Source organism: Mya arenaria, chromosome 16, assembly GCF_026914265.1.
Source record: "Mya arenaria isolate MELC-2E11 chromosome 16, ASM2691426v1".
NCBI classification, from domain to species: Eukaryota; Metazoa; Mollusca; class Bivalvia; order Myida; family Myidae; genus Mya; species Mya arenaria.
The window spans coordinates 7,349,218-7,366,801 of NC_069137.1; the positions used below are offsets into that span (position 1 = coordinate 7,349,218).

The 17,584-nt window shown below is 35.2% G+C and overlaps 1 protein-coding gene across 7 annotated transcripts in view; it reads left to right on the forward strand.

Annotated features, from left to right (window-relative positions):
* The first annotated feature begins 3,125 nt into the window (after nt 1-3,125).
* The window catches only part of LOC128222104 (uncharacterized), a 24,362-nt gene continuing 9,903 nt past the window's right edge, over nt 3,126-17,584 (forward strand). For 5 of the 7 annotated variants that reach the window (XR_008259069.1, XM_052930948.1, XM_052930953.1 and 2 more), the window contains exon 1: nt 3,126-3,339. The gene's annotated coding sequence lies outside the window, so the exon portion shown is untranslated. Of the gene's footprint in view, nt 3,340-6,963; nt 7,051-8,506; nt 8,531-17,584 lie in introns of those variants that run through there. The other 2 variants (XM_052930949.1, XM_052930950.1) reach the window with 2 other exon arrangements.

Sequence of the window (17,584 nt, forward strand, 5' to 3'; positions counted from 1 at the left end):
ACCGGGGTTTCGCTACAGCAGGCCCAGTTCTTTGGAATAAACTGCCTGTACACGTCAAGAACTCGTCTTCCATAGAACAGTTCAAAAAGAATCTTAAAACTCACTTCTTTAGAGATTTTTATGCATTTTTCTAGTCATTGTTCATACTGTGGTTTTAATAGAAGATAGACTGATTGGACTTATCCGTGTTTCTGTTATTTGTGTTCTGTGATATTTATATGAATTTTTTGAATCCTGATTTATTTTTTATTGTAATATATTGTAATTTAAAGTGTTTAAAGTCTTAAGTTGAGTGTACTTTTATCATCTTAATCAAGCTCATGTATAATTTATTTTTATTTTTATTAATATAATTCAGCTGATTCGAGCCTCTGTTATTCGTGGCATCGATGTATAAATTTATTTTAGTCACAACGATCCATTTTTTAAAGCAGGTTATTTAAATTTTTAGAAGTAGTATGTATCGTGAATTGTTAATATTTTAATAATTCTCTTATTGTTTTATAGTTTTGCTACCTACGTTGGACATGTTTTATATGGTATATGTCTCAGTGTTTGATTTTGTTCTATAATTTGTGATTCTTATATTTTGTATTGTGTGTACAACGCCATTGAATATTTATATAGAAATAGGCGTTTAATGAAATAAATCAGTTTCAGTTTCATAAGTAAATATATGGAATGCCATGTTCATCTTTTAAATCATATGACTGAAAGGACGAACGCTTACATTCTTATTAAACGACTTACGCGTAGCAAGACAAGTCTCGTTTTTTTATGCGCACTTCCGGCCTGACGTTGTGACACAATCTGCATTATCTTAGATGCAACCTTTAAAGATTAGCTATGCAATTCTTATGTGAAAAACTACAGAAACAAGCTCAGTAGCATTTTACTTTTTTGTTGAAAATGTGCATGTCGATGACACATTCTTGACAACATCTTGTGTTCTACAAGCTGCAACCTCATGACATCAGCTCGAAGCCTACAATACACATAATTACATTCTTATTTGTGAATAATTCATGTGCATTCATTGTGCAACTCTCCATTACAGAGTTCAAATATTAGTTCAACATCTGGAAGCAAATATGTACTGGGCCGAGCATCTCAATTTTATAAATAGCATGGTAGGCGCAAGGTCATTATCAAGTTTACATATACATACTCATCTGATACATATCGACGCTAATTAATAAGAATAAACCAATCAATACAACACTTAAAAAGCACTTTCGACAATGTATATCACACATGACTCAGGGGTGCATTTCAATAAAGATTTTTATCGTAAATTGAAATTATCTTAGTGTCATAGTTTCATTATTTTATTACATTTCGAGTGAATTGAACTCGAGTCAGCATTGAAAATGAACACCAAACTGAGTAAATAAAAATAATTGATGTACAAATATTGTTAATCTTTATACAGGTTTAAGATAATTGAAGTTACGACTAAAATCCTTTATTGAAACAGCCCCCAGCATCATAAACGTCCACGCGAAACATTTTAGGGGATTGACATAGTGCAAAAGTTTCAAAACACACACTCTTCGATACGGTAAAATATAATGCCGTTTTCACAGGTATTTTATAACATCATCTTTTAAGCTGTCTTCATACTTTAAAGTAAGCTTCGGATAATCCCCTAACCCAGACACAATTTTACCAAGAAACGCTATGGCCAAAAACACATACCTCGAGGAATTAAACACGTATACATGTGGAGGTATTTTGAAAGGTTTTCCATTTTTTTAAAACGAATATTTTGTCAGTATTTGCTCATTAAGGCAGTTGCTTTATTACACTCAAAACAAAGATAAACTATCGTTTTCGGTGCCACATTATTTTATACTATCGAATTAATATTTGTGTTGGATTTTTTCTCAATGATTTAAAGTTACTATTGTCAGTATTGTATTTAATAGCTTGCTGATATAAAAATAAATCGACAATATGCCATTCAACATTTATGATTTAGAATTCTCGGGTCTGGAACATTTCGACTTTAAAATTTAATTTATTGCCTAAGAATTAAATTTATTTATGATACTTTCAAGGGATATAACTCATTACGCAGTAAACTATAAATACTGAGTTTCCGATTTTGAAAGTATTATTAAACCGTTTCATCTCGCTGATCTCATAACGTAATAATTTCACAAATAATTTATGCTAAACCTGATTACACAGTATTTTCACAAGCTTTTATGGGGTTTCTTAAGGCGTTTAATTTACCTCCAACTTTATTTCGGCCATGTATATTGTTCGTTTGTAACGATATACGTCATTTAATTTGAATAAATGACATTTTTCAATTTATATCCTGGTTTGTCAATTACTCGGAACAAATGAACTCAACTCATACTTTTAAGAGAGTACTCATGACACGAGATGGTATCGTCAAAAGACTTGTGGTGGGGTGATTGCTGATACTCGTTATGTGTATCTCTATTTGGTTGTGTTATGTATTGAACATTAATATGTGTACACTCTCTGTTGCCATCCCTTCAATGTATTTTACTATATATAAATTATTTTGTTACCTTAACGTCATTTCTGTCAATCACCTAATTTCTGTTTATACGTAGCTTAACTGATATGTCCTTAAGTGACTATATTTCCCCATTCTCAATGATGAGAAAACAACAATATTTTATTAAGCTTTGCATTTTCTTCATTTGTATTTGGGATATTCTAAAATGAGAACAGTATCATTCGCATGTTTCCGTCTGTAAATGAAATTAATATTCCAACAAGTCATTGAACAAACCTTTCCATTTTTAATTTGATTAGTTTTCAACAACAATAATCAAACATGTTTCAAAGGAGGTATGTTTAACTTAGAATAATTTTCCTTGTTACTAAATATGAAATGTGATTTTGAAGCATTTTAATAATTGGCCTTCCCCATCCCATTTGTATTGAGAAAGATTCATAAACGCGCAGTCAACTGAAGTACTTTTCACTGCGCCTTATTGTCTTATTTCCGCTTACTGATCATTGTTCGACCAGCCGGAAGTTAATATGTATGTGAAGTGTGTATGTTGTTATGTGAAGTACTTTGTCGCGTTGTGGATATTTAAGACATTGATCTTTGAGCCTGCACATATAGGATAGTTTTACATTAAGCATTTTGTGAAAGCGAAAGTGAGATGAACGGATTGTAACAGATCACAGTGCACCGATGAACAAGGAATTAGAGTTATAGTGATATAAACACCTTTTGGATAAATTGCCACATTAAGACATTATTGTAAAATGTGTTTGCAGGTTGATACCGTTTATACCAAAGGTTAGCAGTAACGATGGATGAGAACCTCCGGAAGCATTCAACTGGTAAAGTAAACTCTTGTTACCTTATCCTCTTATAAAAGAGACGTGTTTGTTTAGAAAATGAAAATTCATTAAATACTCTTTGATTTGTCTTCTCACATGTATCTGGGCTGCCAGCAATACTCGTAACAAATGAAACCAATAACACACGCACACATTTCCATTCATGTAGAGATTTTTTTATTAAACATACATAACCATATATTATCGAAATAAAGGTAAGTCCGAGTTTAAGTCAGACTTTACAAGATTTAAACATTATTCAAGGAAAAGCTTAATGTGCATTTAATACACCACTAGCTATAGTGTGTACAGTGCTATTTAGAAATATGATGCTGCCTTGATCAAAATCAATACTGATGTAAGTTAGGGAAACGTATGGTATTCATATCTGGTTGTTTTGAACAAAAAAAGCTAAGCAATACCTATTACAATTTAATTATGTTCAGACACAAATGCAAACGCACGCACGTCTGTAAAATATGAAGTTACAGAAAGATGTAAACATAAAAAGTACCTTCGTGTCCTTACAATGACAAAGATAATTGTGCAGGGTTTCGTCTTTTATAATGCTGGTACTTTGTGTCAAAAGTCAAAATGTTTTCAATCCGGTAGATAAATGTTCATTTCTAAGTTTAAATTAATGCATTAGTTTATGTGACTTTTGCTAGTATTTTTAATGAGATATATACACATGCATGCATTATATGTCCTCAAACGATTACCCTTCTTGCGTTGACTATTTATTTCAATTCTAAAATCAATGACAAAGATACGAATTGTAACACAATGCGGTATTGCATATGCCCGTGATCATAATCCTAAGGAAATACCTAGTTTACGAAGGTTGTAGCGAAGCAAACACTTTCATCATTATAATTTATAGGAATTTATTGGAATATGAAAACGATGCAAAAATAACGATGCAAAAAGAACGATGCAACCATACGCTCCAATGTATAAGAAATGCGTTTATAATATATATACAACGAATAAATGGCTATATTCGCGACAAATGTAGGTGAGATTTCGTGGATATGACGTAATTTGAATATCGCCCGTAGCTCCGGGAGTCTCGTTATTGCTTGGTTCTCAAAGGTAGCTAGGTGAGATCACGAGGATATGACGTTGTTTGAATATCGCCCGTAGCTCCTGGAGTCTCGTTATTGCATGGTACTCAAAGGTAGCTAGGTGAGATCACGTGGATATGACGTAGTTTGAATATCGCCCGTAGCTCCTGGAGTCTCGTTATTGCATGGTACTCAAAGGTAGCTAGGTGAGATCACGTGGATATGACGTAGTTTGAATATCGCCCGTAGCTTCTGGAGTCTCGTTATTGCTTGGTACTCAAAGGTAGTTAGGTGAGATCACGTGGATATGACGTAGTTTGAATATCGCCCGTAGCTCCTGGAGTCTCGTTATTGCATGGTACTCAAAAGTAGCTAGGTGAGATCACGTGGATATGACGTAGTTTGAATATCGCCCGTAGCTCCTGGAGTCTCGTTATTGCTTGGTACTCAAAGGTAGTTAGGTGAGATCACGTGGATATGACGTAGTTTGAATATCGCCCGTAGCTTCGAGAGTCTTGTTATTGCTTGATACTCAAAGGTAGCTAGGTGAGATCACGTGGATATGACGTAGTTTGAATATTGCCCGTAGCTCCAGGAATCTCGTTATTGCTTGGTACTCAAAGGTAGCTAGACGAGATCACGTGAATATGACGTAGTTTGAATATTGCCCGTAGCTCCGGGAGTCTCGTTATTGCTTGGTACTCAAAGGTAGCTAGGTGAGATCACGTGGATATGACGTAGTTTGAATATTGCCCGTAGTTCCTGGATCTCGTTATTGCTTGGTACTCAACGGTAGCTAAGTGAGATCACGTGGATATGACGTAGTTTGAATATCGTCCGTAGCTCCGGGAGTCTCGTTATTGCTTAGTACTCAAAGGTAGCTAGGCGAGATCACGTGGATATGACGTAGTTTAAATATCGCCCGTAGTTCCTGGATCTCGTTATTGCTTGGTACTCAAAGGTAGCTAGGTGAGATCACGTGGATATCACGTAGTGTGAATATCGCCAGTAGCTCCGGGAGTCTCGTTATTGCTTAGTACTCAAAGGTAGCTAGGTGAGATCACGTGGATATGACGTAGTTTAAATATCGCCCGTAGCTCCTGGAGTCTCGTTATTGCTTGGTACTCAAAGGAAGCTAGGTGAGATCACGTGGATATGACGTAGTTTAAATATCGCCAGTAGCTCCGGGAGTCTCGTTATTGCTTAGTACTCAAAGGTAGCTAGGTGAGATCACGTGGATATGACGTAGTTTAAATATCGCCTGTAGCTCCGGGAGTCTCGTTATTGCTTGGTACTCAAAGGAAGCTAGGTGAGATCACGTGGATATGATGTAGTTTGAATATCGCCCGTAGCTTCGGGAGTCTCGTTATTGCTTGGCACTCAAAGGTTACTAGGTGAGATCACGTGAATATGACGTAGTTTGAATATTGCCCGTAGCTCCTGGAGTCTCTTTATTGCTTCCAAGCTAGAAAGTCTGTTTTTTAACTCTCGAGCTAAAGAGTCGTAGTTATTACATAGATAGATATACGATGACTCGTAAAATAAAATGTAGAACTTTGAGGAACATTTTTAAACAAATGGTGACACTGGACTATTGGGTCACACGATTTGAACCAGAATGCATCATCTTAGACATAATCTGCACCTGCCATTTTAGATAACTCGTGTAGTTAGATGCACATAGCGTGGCCAACTCATGCGAGTAAACTTAAAACTCACAAAAATAAACTAAGACCATAACTACAAAAAACTTTTAAAGTTGCTCACTATTTCAAGTTTGTTGCAATCGAGAACCCTGGACATATACCGGGGGAGAGTAGTCCCGACCCTAAACCATCTGACTTGGTACTCTTTCGGCTGCATCAAGCATATGCATATTTATTGTATGTTAAAACTTTAATTTTGCTAGGGATAGGCATGTGTTAAAATCAAACATAAGTTCGGTTTCCTGACTGGTTTTATATAGAGGATGTTTGTTTATGTCAATATGGGATCGTACTGTATTTTACATGGAGACAACACCAACAGCTTATTTCACAATTGGTGAACACAAGGTAAAATATTTCGCTTATTATACTGAAACAAATATCAAATACGTAAATATGTGGTGTATAAAAACTGTTTCGGTTTCAGTATGTATTGGGACCAATTTACAAAACACTAATAAATCAAGCGATCAAATGGTATGAAAAGCCATTAATTGCTTTTTAGTAAAGACAAAGGCAATACATACACTGAGATATAATAAATCATAATCTTGAACAAGGACATGATTCAGTGTACTTATACTGTACTTACGTCGTTATATAACGGAAACGGGAACTCCAAACAATTGCAATGATAATACTGATGTATACAAGAAATCCAGGCGACATGAGCTACGAGAGATCATGAGGCTTCTTAAGTGTTGACAATTATGTGACAATACTAATCTTTATGATACAAAGACACAACTTCCGACTTGACAAATCAAGTAGTATCAAGCCAAGTTTATGACAAACTTTATTTTGTATTTATTCTTATACTTCACAATTGTTGGTATTTTTGGTGGATGGATGAATATGAGTGGTTACTATTGATACATGTTTAAGATACATTAATTAACGGATAAAAAGCAGTTTTGGCACTAGTACGAAAATACATGGTATGTTTATTATGCAATCATTAGATGGCCATGAAAGGTATTTATTTTTGTGCCACTGAGACGTGTGAAATGCTATGCAACAACTGTTATATAACAGTTTGAACATACTTCAACATAATAGGTCAACACAGTCATTATACTTTGCTGTAAAGTAGAAGTTGCGTAGGCAGGTTTAAGAGCAAGCAGTTGATTTTCTGTGTGCACGTGAAGGAGAAACATACCCCGTACACGCAACGTTTACATCATTGATGTACGAACCTTCACGTACACGCAACATGTACGGGATAGAGAAACAGACCCCGTACACGCAACGTTTACATCATTGATGTACGAACCTTCACGTACACGCAACATGTACGGGATGGAGAAACAGACCCCGTAAACGCATCGTTTACGTCATTGATGTACGAACCTTCACGTACAGGCAACATGTACGGGATGGAGAAACAGACCCCGTACACGCATCGTTTACGTCATTGATGTACGAACATTAACGTACACGCAACATGTACGGGATGGAGAAACAGACCCCGTACACGCAACGTTTACGTCATTGATGTACGAACCTTCACGTACACGCAACATGTACGGGATGGAGAAACAAACTCAGTACACGCATCGTTTACGTCATTGATGTACGAACCTTCACGTACACGCAACATGTACGGGATGGAGAAACAGACCCCGTACACGCAACGTTTACGTCATTGATGTACGAACCTTCACGTACACGCAACGTGAACGGGATGGAGAAACATACCCCGTACACGCAACGTTTACGGGATGGAGAAACAGATCCCGTACACGCAACGTGTACGGGATGGAGAAACAGACCCCGTGCACGCAACGTTTACGGGATGGAGAAACAGACCCCGTACACGCAACGTTTACGTGATGGAGAAACAGACCCCGTACACGCAACGTTTACGGGATGGAAAAACAGACCCCGTGCATGCAACGTTTACGGGAAGAAGAAACAGACCCCGTACACGCAACGTTTACGGGGTGGAGAAACAGATCCCGTACACGCAACGTTTACGGGATGGAGAAACAGACCCCGTGCAATCAACGTTTACGTCATTGATGTACGAACCTTCACGTACAGGCAACATGTACGAATGAATGTACGGACCATATACGGGATATACGGGATAGGTGGGGTTTGACCGTGTTAGTCACGGATGATAAGAAAAACAAAAACTAATATATTAATAAACTAAATAATATACTAATATAAATTCAAAAGATACGGAAATAACATGTAAGACTAATTAATGCTAAATTTCGTTCTAGATCAGCCTTAACATAATCATTTCACTATGGCATTTGCTCAAACAAAATGTTGTATGATTATAATTCTACTTTATTGTCAAACGTCAATTTATACAGACTGTGTTAATACTATCGATTGATGTTTCTAAATTTAGGGACTCAAGTCTTAATTTATATTCTGTAGGTTGCGATTACTGACAATTGCATAGTAAGTATGCACTGTGCTGCTTGTCGAGTTTTGTGCTGTTCTTCCATGTTTCTTGTTTTTGATTTTATGATATATGTCTTTGGCGTTTACCCAGTGCCATTTAATCGGGTTTATGTCTTAACTTTTTTGCTTCTGGGCTTGTTTCTTTCTGTAACTTTTCGCATACATACTACTTTATATCAAAAAATATTTTGTAATTTTATATGAACTTTAAATACATTCTTATTCCTATCGGCGCAAATTACCAATAATTTCGCACTAAATTTTCTCAATGTTGTCTTTAATGATAAAATTAATGGATCATTGATTTGGTGTCATAAAAAACTTTGTGTTTATGTGTTTCGTAATATTGAATTATATATTCCTTGCGTTTAGTTGAACAGTGGCTGTTTCCATTTTATGTTTGTACAAACATAAACTTGATGAAATATTAATCTATCCTTTCAGGGAATGTTTTGATTATCGATAAGTGTTTTTGTGTCATTTTTCTAAGAATACTAAGGTATATTGACAGACTCAATGTCTGATTTCTTGTTCAGTGGAATTACTGCTCTGCTGTGTTCACCTTTTACATTTGGTTTACAGATCACACACATCACGTGTAGATATGTATATTAATTATGTAAAATTCATAGATATTCAGATGCACAACCTATATGTATGACGAGTTCGACAGAAATGCGGGGTTATTAGGGCTCAACAGAAAGCATATCTCCTATTGTATTCACCCTGTCTGTTGTAAATAGTAATTACCCGGTGTATTTGTTCCGTCCGTCATTCCATCGTTGGCACATGTGCTTAAAATATACTGCGTCATCAGGACCCGTGAAATAGATTCTCTCATAGTAATTACCCTCTTTATTTGTTCCGTCCGTACATCCGTTGTTTGCACATGTACAAATACATGCGATGTTATTTTGACTTGTAAAAGAAGCTCTCCTAAAGTATTTAGCCTGTCTATTGGTTATGTCCTGTCATCCGACGTTGGCACATATACATTCGGCGTCCAAAGGAATGTAGACAGCGACTTTTCTATAGTAATTACACTTTTTATTTGTTTCGTCCGTCTATGTTTCGTTTGCACATGTACATATACATGCGGAACATTAGGACTTGTGAAAGAGACTCTCCTATAGTAATTAACATATCTCTTTGTCCCGTCCGTCCATTCGTCGTTTGCACATTTTGTACAGACATGGGGCTTAATAAGGACTTGTAAAAGAGACTCACCTATAGTGATAAGCCTGTATATTTGTTGTGTCCGTCATCCATCGTTTGTAATTATATTTAAGACAGGGGCGTCATTCGGAATTGTGAAATCGGCACTCCTGTAGTAATAACCCTGTTACTGCAGGCACGTACAAGCATATGTACCAGATATGTGATAAAGACACTGTAATAATTCAAATGGTGTTATTGACTTTAACCCGTGTCCTGCCATTATGCGAAAGTCCCTATAATCACAACGAACGCAAGTTTGTGATAAGTGTTAAACTTAATTGATGACTATCTGAGGGATGTTTGTAGCAACGGGAGATTTAAGGGTACAAATGTTTTTAACGAAATATAAGTTATGGTGGATGTCTTATTGCATTTGATTATAGTATTAAACGTATTGGATTTGTCGTTGTCTGATTGATCGACTGCCTCAAAGTCATTTTAATAAACGTCAGGATTTTAAGAAAGAATTAATAAGCTGCAAAAATAAATTTATTCCAGAATCATTCAAGTTATATGATCGAATATTTTTAAAATACAAATAAAGACCCCACAAAGATTGATCTGAAATAGGGAAAAACAATATACAAACTTTTCCATTGATTTCTGTCCTACAGAAGATTTAAAATGGCGCATACCGTAGCATTTGTAAAGGATGAAATATGATATTTCTCCTTTGTCTTTGATTTTGAAGTTTAGTTATCGTATAAGGAAAACAATAAAAGACTATTGACATGGGGTGTGAGGATTCAGAAAGAAAACAATTTAAAAATCGATTTCTCGAGAAATATGAAAGGAACGGAAAAAAATACGTAATCTTACATTCTGCTACAAGTTATGTTAAATAATAAGTTCAATACGAAACGAATCCGTCAGTATAAGCCTACTGTGATGTTATTTTTATTTGTTATATCGCCGCTAGTTATCATCCTTTATGTCTTACTGTTTTTGTACTGCTAGAAGTATTGTATTACGACGCAAAGCATCAAGGCAAAAGGGAAATATTTAAGGATTAAAATTCAACATGTTGCATTTTATTGGGGTATGGTATGCAATGGGGCTGTTCCAAATGGGTGGAGTCCGAAGTTTTGAACTGCGCCATTGCATACCATACCCCAATAAAATGCAACATGTCGAATTTAATATTTATATTTACATTCAGTTAAACCTATTTTTCTGCTAAAATACATTGATTATTCAAGAGCATTTTCTCTTTTCTTTCTCTCGTTGTTCTCAACGGTGGGTAAATTAGAACAGCTATCGTGACCTAATTTTATACCACAATGAATACACAGATAAAATATTTCATTATTTATATGTGTATTTTCTATCTTTTCAATGTCAAAAATATTATAAATACGTATTATTGCATAAAATGTGTGTTTTTGGTCCGGTATCGTGGTGTATTAAACGCAAAAACCCGGGCGTTATCGGTAGAAAACGTGCATTATTTAGTAAATTCACGTGCCGTTAATGCCCGGTTTTTGTTTTACATATGCGCTTTCAAGGCCCGCATCATAACAGTGAAGGCTGAGCGACGTGGTTTCTGACCGAAAGTTGGTCAACGATGCAAACTTTTGCACAGAAACATATCTTAGAATATATAATGTAGCTGCATACAAATACCAAAACATGAAATAAACCACATATAACTTACATATATTCTGCTGAGTTGTCTTTTCCTGACAAGCTAATGTGTTTACCAAATAGTCTTTTCTGCAGTTGTTTTTACTATAAAAAACACTAAATTATGTCTAAAACGACTTACTCCTCCGAACATTAGTTATTTCTGTCGATTTTATTCAGAACATGCGACTTATATGGACATGATTCCATTACGTCGTATGTAATGAACAAAGAAATTTCAAATAGTATTTCTGATGCTGAAGATGCTGTACATTTTATCAAGAACATGTTTACAAAATTTTCAGGCTTAAATTAGTTATCAAAACAAATAATGGTTAAAGAAAGTAGGACTGAATAGGTAATTAATTGATTACCCAATAGGTATTGTGTGTAAATAATCCCAGTAATCGAGTCAATTTTCGAAAAAAACAACACTTTCAAAACGAATGAACACTTCAAAAAAAGGCGTCGAAACAAAATGCAGCTGCCGAGTTAAGTTGCGGCCCGAATCGAGCTTAATGTAAAACTTTTTCAATGACATCACTCATGACGTCATACAAGCACCCGTTACAGAGGTTATTTTGAACTAACTGCATTTTCGTAACATTTAACAGCATTTTTAAACACAAACGTTTCTTCAACTGTTCCATCCATCATGAAAATATCTACATTAAAATCAATCAAATTATCGTTGCTTATTTTGTTTTAACTGCTTTACTGTAGATTACAGTTTTGCATGTTGCCAATAATTGTACTACGATTTCATTAAAAAAATATTTCCGTAGTAAATATGCCCCGCCCCTTGGTATTATTGCGCCCAATGACAGGACAGAAGAATCGAATAAACGCACGCGATATCGATGGGAAATGCCATTGCACTTTATACAGAAATTAAGTGCAATTGATAAACAACAACCATCGTTTAGGAATTATGTGAATGTAAATATAGAGATACAGTGCTAATAAATATTTAACATAAAGACGTATTGGTTGGTACTTTTCGAAACAAACATAGTGGCTATTTGTTTGCTGTGGCAATTGATAGCTAAGGAGAGAGATGAAAGGCCATGTCATTACAAAATTACCGTAGGCCGGTTGTGGTGACGCACTGAATTTCTAATGTGTGAATGAATGCAGTAGGGTAGTTTTGTTGTGATGGCTAAAAGGTTGTCCGGTAAACGCAGCGGTTAGCGCACTCGCTCCTCACCTAGGCGACACGGTTTCAATTCCCGACCTGGGCGCATGTGGGTTATGTATGTGGTCACCAAGCCGGACAAGTGGGTTTCCTCCTTGTATTCCGGTTTTCTCGATAACACAAGACAACACTCTCGCGTTAAAATCGTGCCAACGAGAGCGATTAGTATTATGTTGTAATAATTTGTTTCACAATCGTTGCACAATAATTAAGTTTACACTCATGACTGAAAGTGAGATACAAGGCCACCTTATAGCTACCTTAGCCTACGTTGTGATGTGACGCATGATAGCTAATGAGTGTATTACTAACACTGATATATAAAGCTATATTATAACAAAGCTACCTTAGGCTAGTTCGTCATGGCACCCTTGATAGCTTATGAGTGAATGATTGACTCTGAGATATAAGGCAATATCATAACAAAACTACCTTAGGCTAGTTCGTAATGTGACTCTGGATAGCAAACGAATGAATGATTCATAGTGAGATATATGGCATATCATAACGCAACTACCTTAGGCTAGATCGTGGTGAGACCCTGGATAGCTGATGAGTGAATGATTGACAGTGAAATGTAAGGCAATATCATTACAAAATTACCTAAGGCTTGTTCGTGATGTGAGCTTTGATAGCTTATGAGTGATTGACTCACACAGAGATATAAGGCGATATCATAACAAAACTACCTTAGGCTACCTCGTGATGAGACTCTGAGTAGCTAATGAGTGAATAACTGACAGTGCGTACTGTGCATTTAAATTGAGAAACTGGTCTTTTGAACATGTGAGATTTTAAAAATAAATATATTATGTCCTTAGATAACAATCGGGAAATCATTTAAGTTCAATTCAGTTTAAATCGATACTATGCCTTGATAAGTTCAAACATGTGGTAAAAAGCCGACATATGCATTTTATCTATTTGCGTACCTTGTACTCTTCTCAATCATGTACAATGTTTACAATTATAATGCTAATCAATAATACCTAGACCGGTTGATCGTAGACCAACGGATCAATGGTATTGCTATGCCATGAGTATTCGATTATATATAAAATTATCGAAGCAAAACATGTGCATCAAGTTTAAAAATCAAAATAAACACTTCTGGTAACAATTATAAATTTCCGTGACTTATAGTGAAAAGATCTTTGTACTATCTGAAAATAAATGTTGTATAATTTTCCTTAGAACTTAGAAAAAACAACCTTCAAACACTTAGTTCTTCAATTAATGGCAATACGATTATTTTATTGAATAAAACATAAATGTATAGACTTATTTTTCAAAACATTTCAATGATTGCATTTTAATTTCATGATTGTTCCTTCGAAAAAACACGTCGTTCTTAACAAGCTGCTAAAGTGCTGCTCTCGCATTCAAGTAACAAACTTATTGAAGTTGAAGATGAATAATTAGACAATACAACACCCGGTAACATTTTAACAAAACCATTTTCAATTGTTTTTGCATTAAGCTTAGGGCAACGGAAACAACTATTTATGATGATAATCTTACCCCTTTGACGTTTATTTGCGAATGAACAAGTATCATTGCGAAACCCAATGCAAATTAACATTCAGCCGAAAAATGACAAGCACTTGAAGTTATCTTATTTAAACTCTTTGCAACCTCCATTGACATGTTTGATAATTGAAATATGCTCAACATCATTATAAATAGTTAACAATCTGCATGTAATGGTTTGATATATAATTTAGTTCGTATTTATTTATTTTGTTAGCTTTAGAAAAGCTGCTCGTTAATGCCATCTACATACGAAAACTTGCAACTGATATACAAAGTAATTTTAAAAAAAAAGTAAACTAAAATTCGATTTTAGAATTCCCTTTTGTAATGAAATCTAATTTTGACCAGCAAATTCCTTACATCATTTAAAATGCAATAATTTGATGTAAAAATATGACCAAGAAATATAAAAGTTTGTTCAAATTCGCTCGCCTATACACACAACCACAACGTGACATACTCCCCGCTCGCTTATACAAACCCATTTTATGAAAACCCTCGCTTGCCAATATACATATTCTCCACACAGCGTTCCATTCTTCGAGCAAACGTACACTGAACAACAACGTGGGGTACTCCCTGCTCTTATGTCTTTTAAGTGGAAAGAGCGATCTCTTTCTATACAAAATGTATAAATGTGGGTTTTACCACACTCCTTTAGAAACAAATTATTTTTAATTTGAAATACATTTAGATACTATGTAAGGCAAGTCTAGGTAAAACACAATGCCATTCTAAGGTTCAGCGTATCGCGTACCGCGTTGTCCGGTTAGCGAAGCGCATTCGCTTCTCACTAAGGCGACCCGGGTTTGATTCCCGGCCAGGGCGCATGTGTGTTTGGATAGTGGTCACCAAGCCGGACATGTGGGTTTTCTCCGGGTACTCCGGTTTCCCCAATATCGTAAGACCACACTCTCGCACAACATCGTGCCAACGAGAGCATTTAATATAAGTTGCAATAGCAAGTTTCACCATCGTTGTAAAATCAAACAAAAGTTCAAACTAAATAAACTAGAAGAGCTGTACATTGGGCTCGCGCCTCATTCTAAAGATCTGAATATTTCGGACTCTTCTAGTTGGACCCCATGTCCCTCTAGTCGATACTTGTTTATCAGTTGAGTTACTGAGAGGCTTGCATATGTCTAGTATAGAGGCATTCAATAGTCATTTTGCACTGAACACTAAGAATGTTCGCATATATTGTTAGTCTTCTTAACGTTAAGCCCACGCCGGACTGTACCCGGCAATTGAAGTTCATGTAAGACTTCACGGAAGCAAAACATATGCACTAAACAATATGCACTTAACTTCTTTGTATTGGCTTTCAAGGAATGTCCTTTTGAGATAGCGAGGTTACGTTGCTTAATCATTATATGACTCAATGAAATGTTTAAATTCGCTACAATATCCACCAATTGCTTATTATTTGTAAGATATTCAATACAGAAAACTGTCAGACGGTCCTGTTTTTAATATAAGGATATACTTCTTTTATCAAGTAAAATATAGAGTTTTAATTGTTTGTCTGTTTACCAACAAAGTATATCCTTAAGATAATAATCATGCCCTGCTTTATTTATTTCATATTTTGTATACCTTTTAAACTTAAAGGCGATCTAAATATTATCATGATATATTTATATTTGTCAAATTAATGTTTTTGTCCCAATTTTCTAATCAACCAAATACCTTTCTTAAACATAAACAAAATAAAAATGTATTATTACAAGTAACTGTCTTTAAAAACATTTAATACTACTTGTCATGTGTATCCGGTCAGGATGGAAACATATCAAGGGTTGCCTAGTATCTGCAGGGTTCCAGAGGGTCGCATAGAAACCAATGAAGTACTACTTGTCCCTAGTTTCACACTGATGCAAGTTTTAAACGTATTTTAAATTTATCGCTATACGTTTTTTTTGTTACAATACTCGCCCATAGTATCAAATTGATCCAAGGGTGTGATGTTTTGTATTACTACTCGTCCCCAGTGTCACATAGATGCAAGTTTGTGATATAATGCTCTAAGTCTTTTGTAATAATACTCGTACATAGTATCGCACTGATGCAAGTTTGTGATATAATGCTCTAAGTCTTTGGTAATAATACTCGTACATAGTATCACATTGATGCAAGTTTGTGATATAATGCTCTAAGTCTTTGGTAATAATACTCGTCCCTAGTATCGCACTGATGCAAGTTTGTGATATAATGTTCTAAGTCTTTGGTAATTATACTCGTACATAGTATCGCACTGATGCAAGTTTGTGATATAATGTTCTCAGTCTTTGGTAATAATACTCGTACATAGTATCGCACTGATGCAAGTTTGTGATATAATGCTCTAAGTCTTTGGTAATAATATTCGTACATAGTATTTCACTGATGCGAGTTTGTGATTTAATGCTCTAAGTCTTTGGTAATAATACTCGTACATAGTATCACACTGACGCAAGTTTTCGATAAAACGCATTTGTATATTTGTTCCGTCCGTTCATCCGTCGTTTGCACATGTACAAGAATACGCGGCGTCATTAGGACTTATGAAACAGGCTCTCCTATAGTACTTACCCTGTATATTTGTTCCGTCCATCTATCCGTGATATGTGACGTCATGAGGACTTGAGAAAGCGGATACCAAATAGTAATTTTCCTATCTGTTTGTTTCTTCCGTCCATCCGTGGTTTACACATATTTCAAAGACACACGGCTTCATTGGGACTTGGGAAAGCGGATCTTCTATAGTAATATCCCTGTATATTAATCCGTCCGGCCATATGTCGTAGGCTAATATATGTTAAATCGTCCTGCTTTTAATTTTCTAAAACGTCTTAGGCATAACCAAATTAAGTATGTTATTGCATTAAGTTAAAAAGCTTGTAAATTATTGAATTATTTAAGAAAGAATTATAATTTCTGTCAGAAACAATACAAGAAAACAACAGAAATATACTATTAAATTTGGCTGAGTAAATTGGCTACAAGAGTCAATTTAAAGTAAAACAAACATATGATAAGCTTTTTATGAAAAAGCAGTAATAAATCTACCAAAGTAGCATATAACAACACTTAATATAACCTGACAGTAAATACGATCATGAAAGTATCAAAACAAAGCAAGAAAGAAATCAAACTAACGTTTAGACATAACGTAAAACATTGATTGTTTCAAAACTCAGGGTGTACAGAGGGTGAAATAAACATCCGAAATAAAACTAAGGAGCGAATGAAAAAAGTGCCAACAAATGAAGGGCGGAAAATTGTATATTGATAAGCCACCAATAATTGTCTCCCTTGATTATTTTAAATTCTTAATCAACATTTGTTTATTTATTCTCACACAACATAACATTTGAAAAATAGTTTAAACCCAAAGTACTGTCAGAAAAAATACTTTATTGTAACTTAACACGTACCTATGACATTATTTGTTGATTTATAATTTAAACATTGATACAAGTTATTTTAGAAGCACCGTATTG